The sequence below is a fragment of the Atta colombica genome, unplaced genomic scaffold, assembly GCF_001594045.1.
Source record: "Atta colombica isolate Treedump-2 unplaced genomic scaffold, Acol1.0 scaffold105, whole genome shotgun sequence".
Lineage (NCBI taxonomy): Eukaryota > Metazoa > Arthropoda > Insecta > Hymenoptera > Formicidae > Atta > Atta colombica.
Window position 1 is genome coordinate 2,165,269 of NW_017259190.1, and position 10,667 is coordinate 2,175,935.

Genomic DNA, 10,667 nt, shown 5'->3' on the forward strand with positions numbered 1-10,667 from the left:
AATAGATACATATTCTAGGATCAAGTTTTTTTAGAAGATTAGAATCAATACATATAGAAGATAATTATAATAATTATAATAATCATATATAATTATTCTCTATCTAATGTAACATTATTATATTTATCTATGAAAATTGTACGATATAATAGATAAAAGAAGCGAATATCTACACGAGTATCTACACGAGTTGTATCAGGAAGAAAAGGCATCGATAGCCTTAACACTTTTATGCGATACGGAGAACGATTCTTTTCTGCGAATTGGATGTAATACGATCGGTCGTAATAATAACAATTCGTACAACTAAGCCGATCCATTGATTTAATAATATTCGTAAAAAAGAATGATGGAGTTTAATTCTAAATGTACATTATATATAATACATAATCGTTTCAATTAAAATATAAATGTAGAACTGATTAACAATAAGAATATTGATCGAGATTGGATTAAATATTTCTTAATTATTAAACAAAAGAGTTACAATATTCACACTATCATAAATGGTGGATTTCACTTATTATTTCTGTTTTTAATCCAAATAATCAAATCCAAAATCTAAATAATAATTTAATAATAATTATATTATTATTGTACTTACAAAATTAATTCATCGTTATAATATTGTTATTAATATTGATGTTAATAATATTAATGTTTAATATCGTAGTTATTTTCTTTATTTCTTCGAATAGTTGTTTACGTCAGCTAATAAATAGCAAAAAGTCTGAAAATAGATTTTTCGCGACTTCATCGTGATTGCAACGCAGATGCTCACTAACGGCGGAGAGTTAATATCCATCGCGTGACAACTTAGCACTTTCATCCAATATTTATTACCACCTTCCGGGTACGAACGAGCATTTAAGAATTAATCTACCGCATGTCGCGAATCGTCGTGTGCGTCGAGCGTGTACAAGAAGATAAAAGAAGTTGTGCGCTGGCAGAAGAACGTTCCGAAGAAGAATGCGTTTGGCGCGCGCGTCTACCATCGTGAAAGAAATTAGCGTGGATTTATGCGAGAAGGGGTCACGAATGGGAGGGGATCGTCAAAAACCACGTTGGCGAGGCCAACGGCGTCGTCGAGTAAATAAGGACGTAAATCGGCGAGAGGGCTGTAAATTCCAGGCGCATTTGTTCCTAATTTAAAGAGTCTCCAGGCTGGGACCGACATCGTTTCTCGCCGTAAGACATAGAAGGAGGTACAGGGAACCGCAACAGGGCTCTCTTCGGTTTTGCGGTGATTCTCTTTAGCGGGTGCTCGCTCCAGTAAAAAAAAGAATGAAGTAAGCGAACGCGCGTGCTGGCGCGATTTATCTCCCGCTCGAGCAAAAGTTGCTCTCTCTCGACCTTGCGACTCATATGAGGATCTAAATTTGACCATACGCACTAATGAGCGTAGGCCGGCATTTCATTGATGAGGTGGAAAAAAGTATCGCACGTTGCAACGCTTTTATTATAGAGCACTTGCTAAAGAGCGTTAAGTGCGTCAGCGAGATCACTTGACTTTAATACTCTTCTGTGTTCCATTCGTATAGTTGGATTACAGAGTACGATATATAAAAATTACGTAAGCTTTTTAAGTTTCGTTCGAATTACACATTCATATTCCAAATAAAAATATTCTGTAACAATCAAATAGACTTATATCATTCTTATAGAAGCTCTTTTGTATCTTACTTTGATGTATAAATATTATAACAAAAATTATCCTTTATATAAATTAATTTGGATATATAAATACATATAAATACATCTTCTTTGCGTATCTTCTTTTGCGTTTTTTCTTTGTAAATTTAAACAGAATAATTTTTTAAGAAACAAACGAAATATACGAGATTTTAATTACATAAATAGATTTTAGTCAATTATATTATATCACGACAATCTGCACAACGAATACGAGTAAATTATTTTGTTCTAATAGAACATTATTTAATACAGCATTTTACGCGTTGTGAAATATATATAACATTCAACGGTTAGAAAGTAACACAGAATCAATTTGAAATGCATGCAAAGTTTTAACGTACAAATTCTTCATCGATGGTTTTGATGTTACGAATTAATGTCATATGTCGATATTCTCGAAATAGGTACCGTACAATCCTAGTAGGTGACACGTAGTAAGGGATTCCAATGCGTCCGCTATTTTTATGGCGTGACGACGCGATAGCGTCACAACGAGAAAGAAGAAGTTAGTCCCGCACGCGGACAGACTGTTACGGGACATGCATGGCGGTCTCCTCCCGCATATTTAGCGCCCTCCCATGTCAAAAACGAGGCCATAAAACACGCTTGCGCGTAAATAAAACGCGGTCGCTTCGCCGTCTGCTCGGCGAAACTAGGCAATAGGTAGCTACGGAGAAACCACTCGTATCCTCTTTGACATCCCCTGCTCCTTTCCTCATACTCCATTCACCCTCGCCCCAATTGAGCACAAGAAATATGAGATTTGTCCGAAAATTCTCTGCGTCAGTATGAGCTTCACGTTTCTTAAGACAGCCTCTCTCTTTTTTCTCTCAAGAATTACATAAATTTATATATAAGATTAATTACTTTTAAGAAATAATTTCAATTTATAATATAATTTAATGTCAATGTGGACTATCTTATTTTTTACATTTTTACAAAGACACTTTTGTGTATCTAGATTTTAATTAAATTCTTTAAAATCTGTACTTTTATCTCATTTAAAAAAATTGACCAACCAGTCGAATATTCTTTTTATATTTAACTGATTGATTAATTTTTACAACTACATTCAATTTTTACAACTTTTACGCACAATTTAAAATTTGAAAAGAATATTATTATATCCATATGTACATTTTAAGAGACAGTCACTTTATATAAAGCCCATTCTACAATTGTGCATAAGTTGTAAAAATTGGATGTAGTTGTAAAAATTGATCAATCAGTTAAATATAAAAAGAATATTCGACTGTGATTGGTTTAAAATTTTTATAACTACACAGACTTGTAGACTGAATTTTATGAAACTTTACGTTTAAAACACGATCCTCCACAACTGACTGTTTTTTTAGCTTAGATCAACCCCCGACGAAAAGGGGTTCTTTGTTTCCATCATTCGCGATATCGCACTCGAATGCATTCTCGATGCATTGCTGGATGTACATGTGGGAGGGTTAAGCGATGACGCGTGGACGCAATTTTTTTTTGTTTCAACCGGGATGGTCTGAAACGTACGTAGAGAGGAGTTAGATTGGCAAAAAGACCACGGAAAATTCAGTCGGGATTCGCCGTCTGCGGTGCTATCCACAACGACGTCGATAAGGCGTCTGCATTGTCCGGTGGTCACGTGTTTCGACCGTGCCCTAACTTCGCCACCCTCGCAGGACACCAGGCCACCCCGATTCGCTGTTTATATTAAACTCCGGGGTTAATACCGTGGCTTACTCTAATGCCAGGGCAACCCTTTGCCCTGCGATACGCTGATAAGGAATATGCATGCGAACATGGGAGGATCCGCTCTCTCTTGCCGATGGCACTTTGAATACGCTGTTTACAACACAAGCAACAACGATATGGATATTCCAAAACTATGTGCATCACAGAAATCAACTGAAAGATGTTCTCACAGATAATAATATTATAAGAGCATATTAAAGCTGTTTTATGACGATGAATTTTTGAAAAAAAATTTTTAGCGAAAAGTTTCTTAACCTGCTTCATCAGATATATTAAGAAACTTAGAATATATGACTCTAAAAGGCTATGTAGATGTTCAAGATGATAAAACTGTGTAGAGACATGCAGATAATATATGTCACAATAATTAAAAAAAAGAGAAGAATTTTTAAAATTTGAAAAGTCTTCTAAATAATTAATAAAAACTAATATAAACGTCACAATATTAAAATTATAAAGTGCAGAAATTTGAAATGATACATATGATTTATATTTAATGTAAAAAAACTAATATTTATAAAATAATATGTAATGTAAGCATTTTTTTGTACTTAAAAAAAATTAATTATTTTAAAATGGATCTGTCATACAAGATTATTATTTATTATGCTTCGTATTGATTTATATATCTTTCGAATAATTGCGAAAAGGCGATACGTTTCTTTTGTTTCTTTTGTTACGATAATAATCCGATTTAATGAGACCTTCACAAATCATTATTCTACAACCATAATGAATCATGATATTTTCCGCGCGTTATTAATGTATCGCGATCTAACCAATATTTATAGTGATATAATGTGTTATATTTCACTTAGTATTCAGTTAATTGTGTATCCTCTTTAAGATAGATTATATAACTTCAACTTGTGATTATATCTACGTGTAAATTCTATATACATATTAAAAATGTAAGAATATTTTTAATGTAAAATATATTTGGAGTATAAAAAATAATTCCATTAGCATATCATCAGATCAATATTTCAGCAATAATTAAAATTAATTTATTATTTTATTCTTTTATTATTCTTTATTATTCCTTTTATTGCTCTTTTTTCTTAGATAAGAAGAAATCAAAATAATCATAAAAAGTACATAAAACACAGCATGTTAACGATCCGTTTACTAGCAATAATAATTTAAATATGTATGATGCACATAAATGTAGTCATCTTGGTTCTCTTGAAATTATTTAATTAGTAAGAACACAGGTACAAAGTACCTGCTTACACAATAATTAATATTTTATGTAATAAATATTTTTATTTAATAAATAACGTCATTAAAATATTAAAGTAAAAAATATCAAGCTAAAATCTATTCTATCTAAATTAGGTGCAGTAAAAAATTTGAAACGGTGTCGTTATATAACTCTTTTAACTTGAAGAAAAACCTAATGATTTAATCTCCAACGGTCGTGACAAGTTAATCGATCACAAGCCGCGATGTCGGGGTTGTTTTCCAATTTACGTCCGAGTCTCCATCACGGAATCACGACGACGCGACGCGATGTGGCCGACTCATTGAAGTGTCGCTCGAACGAGTATGATTCGAGCATCATCGGTCGGCGTAGCGTGATGAGCGGATGAAGAGGGCAGATAATAAAATGAAAATGGGTAACGCTTAAAGTCAAAAGTTCGGGAGTGGCGAGAACCCCCGACCCGAACCAGCGGCGCGCGGTATAACAATGCGAGATAGAAGGCCCACCACCGACCATGGGGTAGGAGGAAGGGTCGTGGACTCGGGTTCACAGATAACACATCCCTCCGCGATTCCTCCGCATCCCGTTGCGACCGCCGTCAGCCTCTACCCCTTCTGTATCACCCTCTCTCGCTCTTTCGGTAAGTGTGTGTGTATGAGCGTAACACTGGAATCGTCACCCTCTCGAAACACAGCCGGGTAGTTTGCGGCGCGATGTACCGCACAGTGGCGTCGGCATTTACATTGTTTTTCTCCGGATCGCGAACGAAAACGCGAGAGTCGCGAGAAAACGTAAAGAATGCTTACGAATGTCGTCATGGAGCGTGAAATTGTGAGCGCTTTTTCTTTTACTTTTTTTTTTTAAGAGAGCGGGAGATCCAATCGCTTTGCTTGTGTTAATCGAGCTTTGCATCGCTTTCTTTGAGATTCATGCTTCTATTAGTTCAGAAATTTTTAGAGAAAATACTTTGCGATATCTCTGCTCTCTAAATTCTTTGGAATCTCATTTCAAAGAGTGAAAATTAAGTTAGTCTTAAAAAAAAGTAACTTAACTTTTAATCTTTAAGAGTGAGATTTCATTCTCAGAGTGACAATTCATTTAAAAAATTATAGAGAATATATAAAAGTTATATTTTTCAAGACTTACTTTTTCAGTAAATAATTTTCAATTAGTATTCTTTATATATTAATAATTTTAAATATATTTACAATACATATCCTTTTATTATTTATTTAAATAATTAATTGTTTTTTTTAATTCCGTTGTAATCAATAACATGATAGTTAAAAATTTAAATGTTATGTACGAACATTTAAATTATTACTAAAAAAATATAAATCTCATTTATCTGAACAGTTTTTTTATTGTAAATTACAATTCTTCAATTAACAATATCAAGATAGAAGAATTCGCCGAGAATCGCAAAAGAGAGAATAACAACAAGAGTCTCAGGATCCAATTATGCGAAGTGTTGTCGATATTTCCACCGTTTCCTTCAATTTCATCATCGTCTTCGCGATCTGTATTGCGGAAACTGAAAATCATGATTACTTGATTGACAAACTGACACTTCGACCGTTTAGATTCGTTCCGTGACACTGATTAGTCGATGACATGGTTTAATCATCCAAGCGATTTCTATCCCATATCCTGCATTCCATTCTGCATCCCATTTCCCCCTTCATCTCTCCTATCCTTCACTGATGGACGCTCTTTCCTGCTCGTGCTCGACATTTTGAGTGCTCGATTGTTTCATCATGTCGATAAATTATCCGAGGTTAACAGGTGAGTACGGACAGACGGCGATAATAACGACAATGATAAACGCGTCAATAATACGACCTATTCGGCAACGCGGTTACAAACGATATTGATGATGAACTGATGTAGCTGTTGCGACGAATCGTATGGCCTGGTGTTCGATTATGAATTCGGGACACGAAGTGCACATCCCGTTCGTTGGATCGCCTTCCGGGATTAATTGGGACATTATAGATAAAAGCTTTGCACCTCCTATCTATTTATATCTAATCTATTTATATCTAAAAAGCCTCAAATGCATACAAGGAATATATCTTATCTTGGCGTTAATTTTAATAATAATTGTAATTAAATTTTAATAATAAAACTCATATTTTTATATGTAATTAACCTTTCATCTCCAATCTGAGTCTTTTTAGCGCAAGCAAAATTCCATTCTTAAATTTTATTCTCATTTTTGTTCAAATTTAATTTTTTATATTATATAAAATTTAACATTCAAGCTAAAAAAAATTGTTTAATAATATAAGAGAAATATTGAAATAATGAATTTTTCTAAAACCTAGAACAGTAAACAAAATTTGGGCTAGATCCAGATCGCAGACAGAGAGAAAGAATAAAAATATGATTATAGAAAATTTATTAGAGATACAGACACACTTTTTTAAATAAATAAAAGTTACATCCAGACAATCTATAACTATTCTAATCTGATCCAAAATTCTAAAATAATCTCGAATCTGTTTTTCGCTCTTATAACTTTATAGCAATTAAAATTAGAATAATTTGTAGAACACATATCTTTCGGCGAGAAAATATATACAATAATTTCAAAACGTTCATCGATCGACCGAAGAATGAGGTAGAAAATCACGAGGGAAGAGGAATATGGGATCGAGATATTTGCGTGATGAAATTAAGGTGTAATTACTATTGACAGTCCTTGTCAATGGCGACTGACAGGTGTGGGTGTGTACCAATCGTTACGTCAGTCTCGTATCTAGGCTCGAATAGAGGGTGCCCTGTCCGAATGTACCGAGTCATCGACGGCGGTAGGAAATTGAAAAAAGAAGAGTGACCGTACGGCCTCGCGCAATGCCTACATTAATGATGTGGCAATATTTTATTAAACATACCGGCACGCGGCGCTCGAGAGCCTCACGGTTACAACGGTTCGCATTCATCTCGTTTGATTTCCTAATACTTCTTGAAGTTATCATTCTCCGGTTTTTACCGATTTATTTAAATTTTAATGTAATTACTTAAAGTATATTTTATTAAAATGTATTTATTCAAAGCATTAGAGCGTAAATAGTAATTTACAACGATATCTTACAATATCTTCTTAGATATTTGTAAATAGATCATAAAAATAGATAATTCATTACTTTAAAACGCTCAAAAGAGATTATTTTATAACAAGAAAGAGACAAGTAACATGAAAGAGATAAGTAAAACAAAAAATTCGGTCAAAAATATTGATTCTTTCTTTTATCAAAAAATCAAGAAATTATGAATAACGAGATTTTAGTAAATATATTTATATATATCATAAAAACTTCAAGATATTTGAATCATAAGTAAAAATTTTAAATTCTCATTTAAATAAATATCAATACTAAATACTCGCTCATTAATAATTATCTCTCCATTCAATTGTCCAACTTTTCTTCCCGTTCATTAACATCAACGAGATGTATGTATAATACATCCAGCGTTGAACACGCGCTTTGAAAAATCAATGCGTAGGTAGCCGGAAGTAGTCAGAGCGCCGCGGAGATGCCGCGAGATCTACATCTCTCTCTCTCTCTTTCTCTCTCTCTCCCTCCCTCTCTCTCCTTCTACCTCTTGGAGACCGATGTCGACTGTCCCTCGTTGGGCTTATGTTCTTAATTAGATCGTTAAATACCGGTGGCATCCGCGCGCGCAGAAATGCAACAGCAGCGTAGCAGCAACACGCCTGTCCGCTCGTCAGGCTCGCTCGCGCGATGGTTGGGCAAGGCAGAGGGAATTGCATTGCATGCCACATAATCGTGGGAGTGTTTCCCATCAAGATACACGTAGGTACCGCACACTCGCTCGCGCCGGACTCCGGTAATACCCTCTCTCGCATAAATATATCCACGCTGCGCGCATTTACATGCCCGCCTCTACGGGGTGGCTCGGCGCGGCGCACGCCGAGATAATACGGCCGATCTTATCCAAGGTAGCAAAGCTTGGATTTCGGAACAGATCGGACCATCCTAATCTCGGGAAACGGCAAATAACGACTCGCGCTTTAAGTCTTGCGTTTTTCTTCTCGCGAATTAAGGGCGCGGAGACATGAGAGAACGCTGAAACTTGTGCCTCGAATTTCACCTGGTGAAATCGGTAAAGAAAAATATATAATTTCTTCTAGAGCTATTTATTACAATTAATTAAAATTATATATTTTGTATAGGGAAATTCTTTACGAAGAAATAAATCAGCTAATATTTTTTTTAACTAGAAAAATATCAACATCAGCCTCTCTTCATATTCGATTTTGTAACGCGACGCGAAATAGTTGTCTCGAAATTAATTTCGATATTCCGGAGAAACATTATTGACTGCGGGATAAATGGTAGCGTCAGTTGTTCTTGCAATTAAAACTCTCTCTAGGTAAGAGAGAGCTATTGTGTTGTGGGCGAGCTCCTTTTCTCGTATAATTACGGCCGATGTATCGACGTCGAGGACGTAATGATTTCGGGCGACGATTATTCAAGCACCAGCGCGCTCGAATATTTTGGACCACCGAGTATGTAATATCTCGTGCATACACAACACTGGAGAAAGCTGAGAGGCGGCCAATCTTAGCGAGCTAAACGTACTTTATGCACCGTGCCCTCGTTCCGCCGTTTTATCCGAACAATTAGACACGTGGTCCAACGGTCACGGGGTGTACAAAAAAAGTCAACCTTCCATCTCGCGGGCGGAGAGGAATCCCCGATGTAGAAAGAGAGAGAAAGGAAGCGGAAAGAAATTTATCCGCGTTCGCGCCGCCGGACACGCTAATTTCACGTCAATTACACGCGACACGTAACGTACCGTAATCGCTCGGAGTTTTCTAAAGCAACACTAAACACATGTATTAAAATACGATAGATACTGGAATATACGGAAAGGTATGAGTTTTTCAGCTATTATCGTGATTGACATTAGAGACTTGATTGACATTACTTTTATAGTTCAGTTTCGTAAATAAATATCTTAATTCACGTTAAGAACCCGGAAAGTTTCTCATATAGCTGGATTCTCTCTCATTATAAATTGTTTTTTTAACAAATAAGAAATAATCATAACTTGTTACACACACAGTTACAAATACAATTGTAAGAGTAATAAACTAATAAATAGAAATATATGCTAACGAAGAATTCCTACTGAAGAATTATATTCAATTTTTATAATTGTTGAAGATTAATCAATCGTAATAGATCTTGTGTGCAACAAAAACAATCCAATTATTGGGCAGCGAGAAGTTGCAAGATGATTTAAACAGCTTAACATAAGACATTATGACATACGTTTTCTGGTAATAGTAATTTGCATATTAGACCGGTTAAGATAATCGTTGTTACGATATTAGATATTTCTCATGATCAAGTAACGCTCCTATTTATAGAGCAAATGGAGCAAAAATTTGAGTGGCGAGTGGGGTTATCTCGAAATGAAATCTTAAAACGGCATACCAGCCTCGGTGCAATTAATAATGTATTTCGCATTTATTATTTCTGCGTTTCGCTAAAGTGACACACCTCGATTAGCGTAATAACGTGCTATGGTACGTGCGAACATTCATTCTGCTTTTCATTTCAAACGAATTCATTCACGACCGTGGGTTACAAACCGTTTCCACGCTTTTGCCTTCCATTATGTTAAATTGAACGAAACGATGTCCTAGCCCATTCGCTTTTTAACCTTCACAATAGTGATCCTTTAACCCCTTAACTGTGATAAATAATAAGCTTATTTCAAGTCGGTTGCTGGCATCAACACTTATTATGAGATGTGTTATCGGAAATTTATTAAGCAGTATTTACTCTCAATCTATATGTATATTCTTATTATCAATAAATTAAAAGTGAATATTTGAAATATTCTCATATACACAAATCTAAGAATCTGAGAATTAAAATCTTTTTGAAATAGACTTTATGACATTTTAAAATATTTATGATTATAAGTAAAGAAAATTTCAATATCGCGTTAGAAATTACAAATGATAAAAATATATTTCTTTGGTAAT

At 34.8% G+C, this 10,667-nt stretch overlaps 1 protein-coding gene across 2 annotated transcripts in view; it reads right to left on the bottom strand.

Moving 5' to 3' along the window:
* The window catches only part of LOC108690600 (steroid receptor seven-up, isoforms B/C), a 130,914-nt gene that overhangs the window by 58,150 nt on the left and 62,097 nt on the right, over nt 1–10,667 (bottom strand). The window lies entirely within an intron of this gene.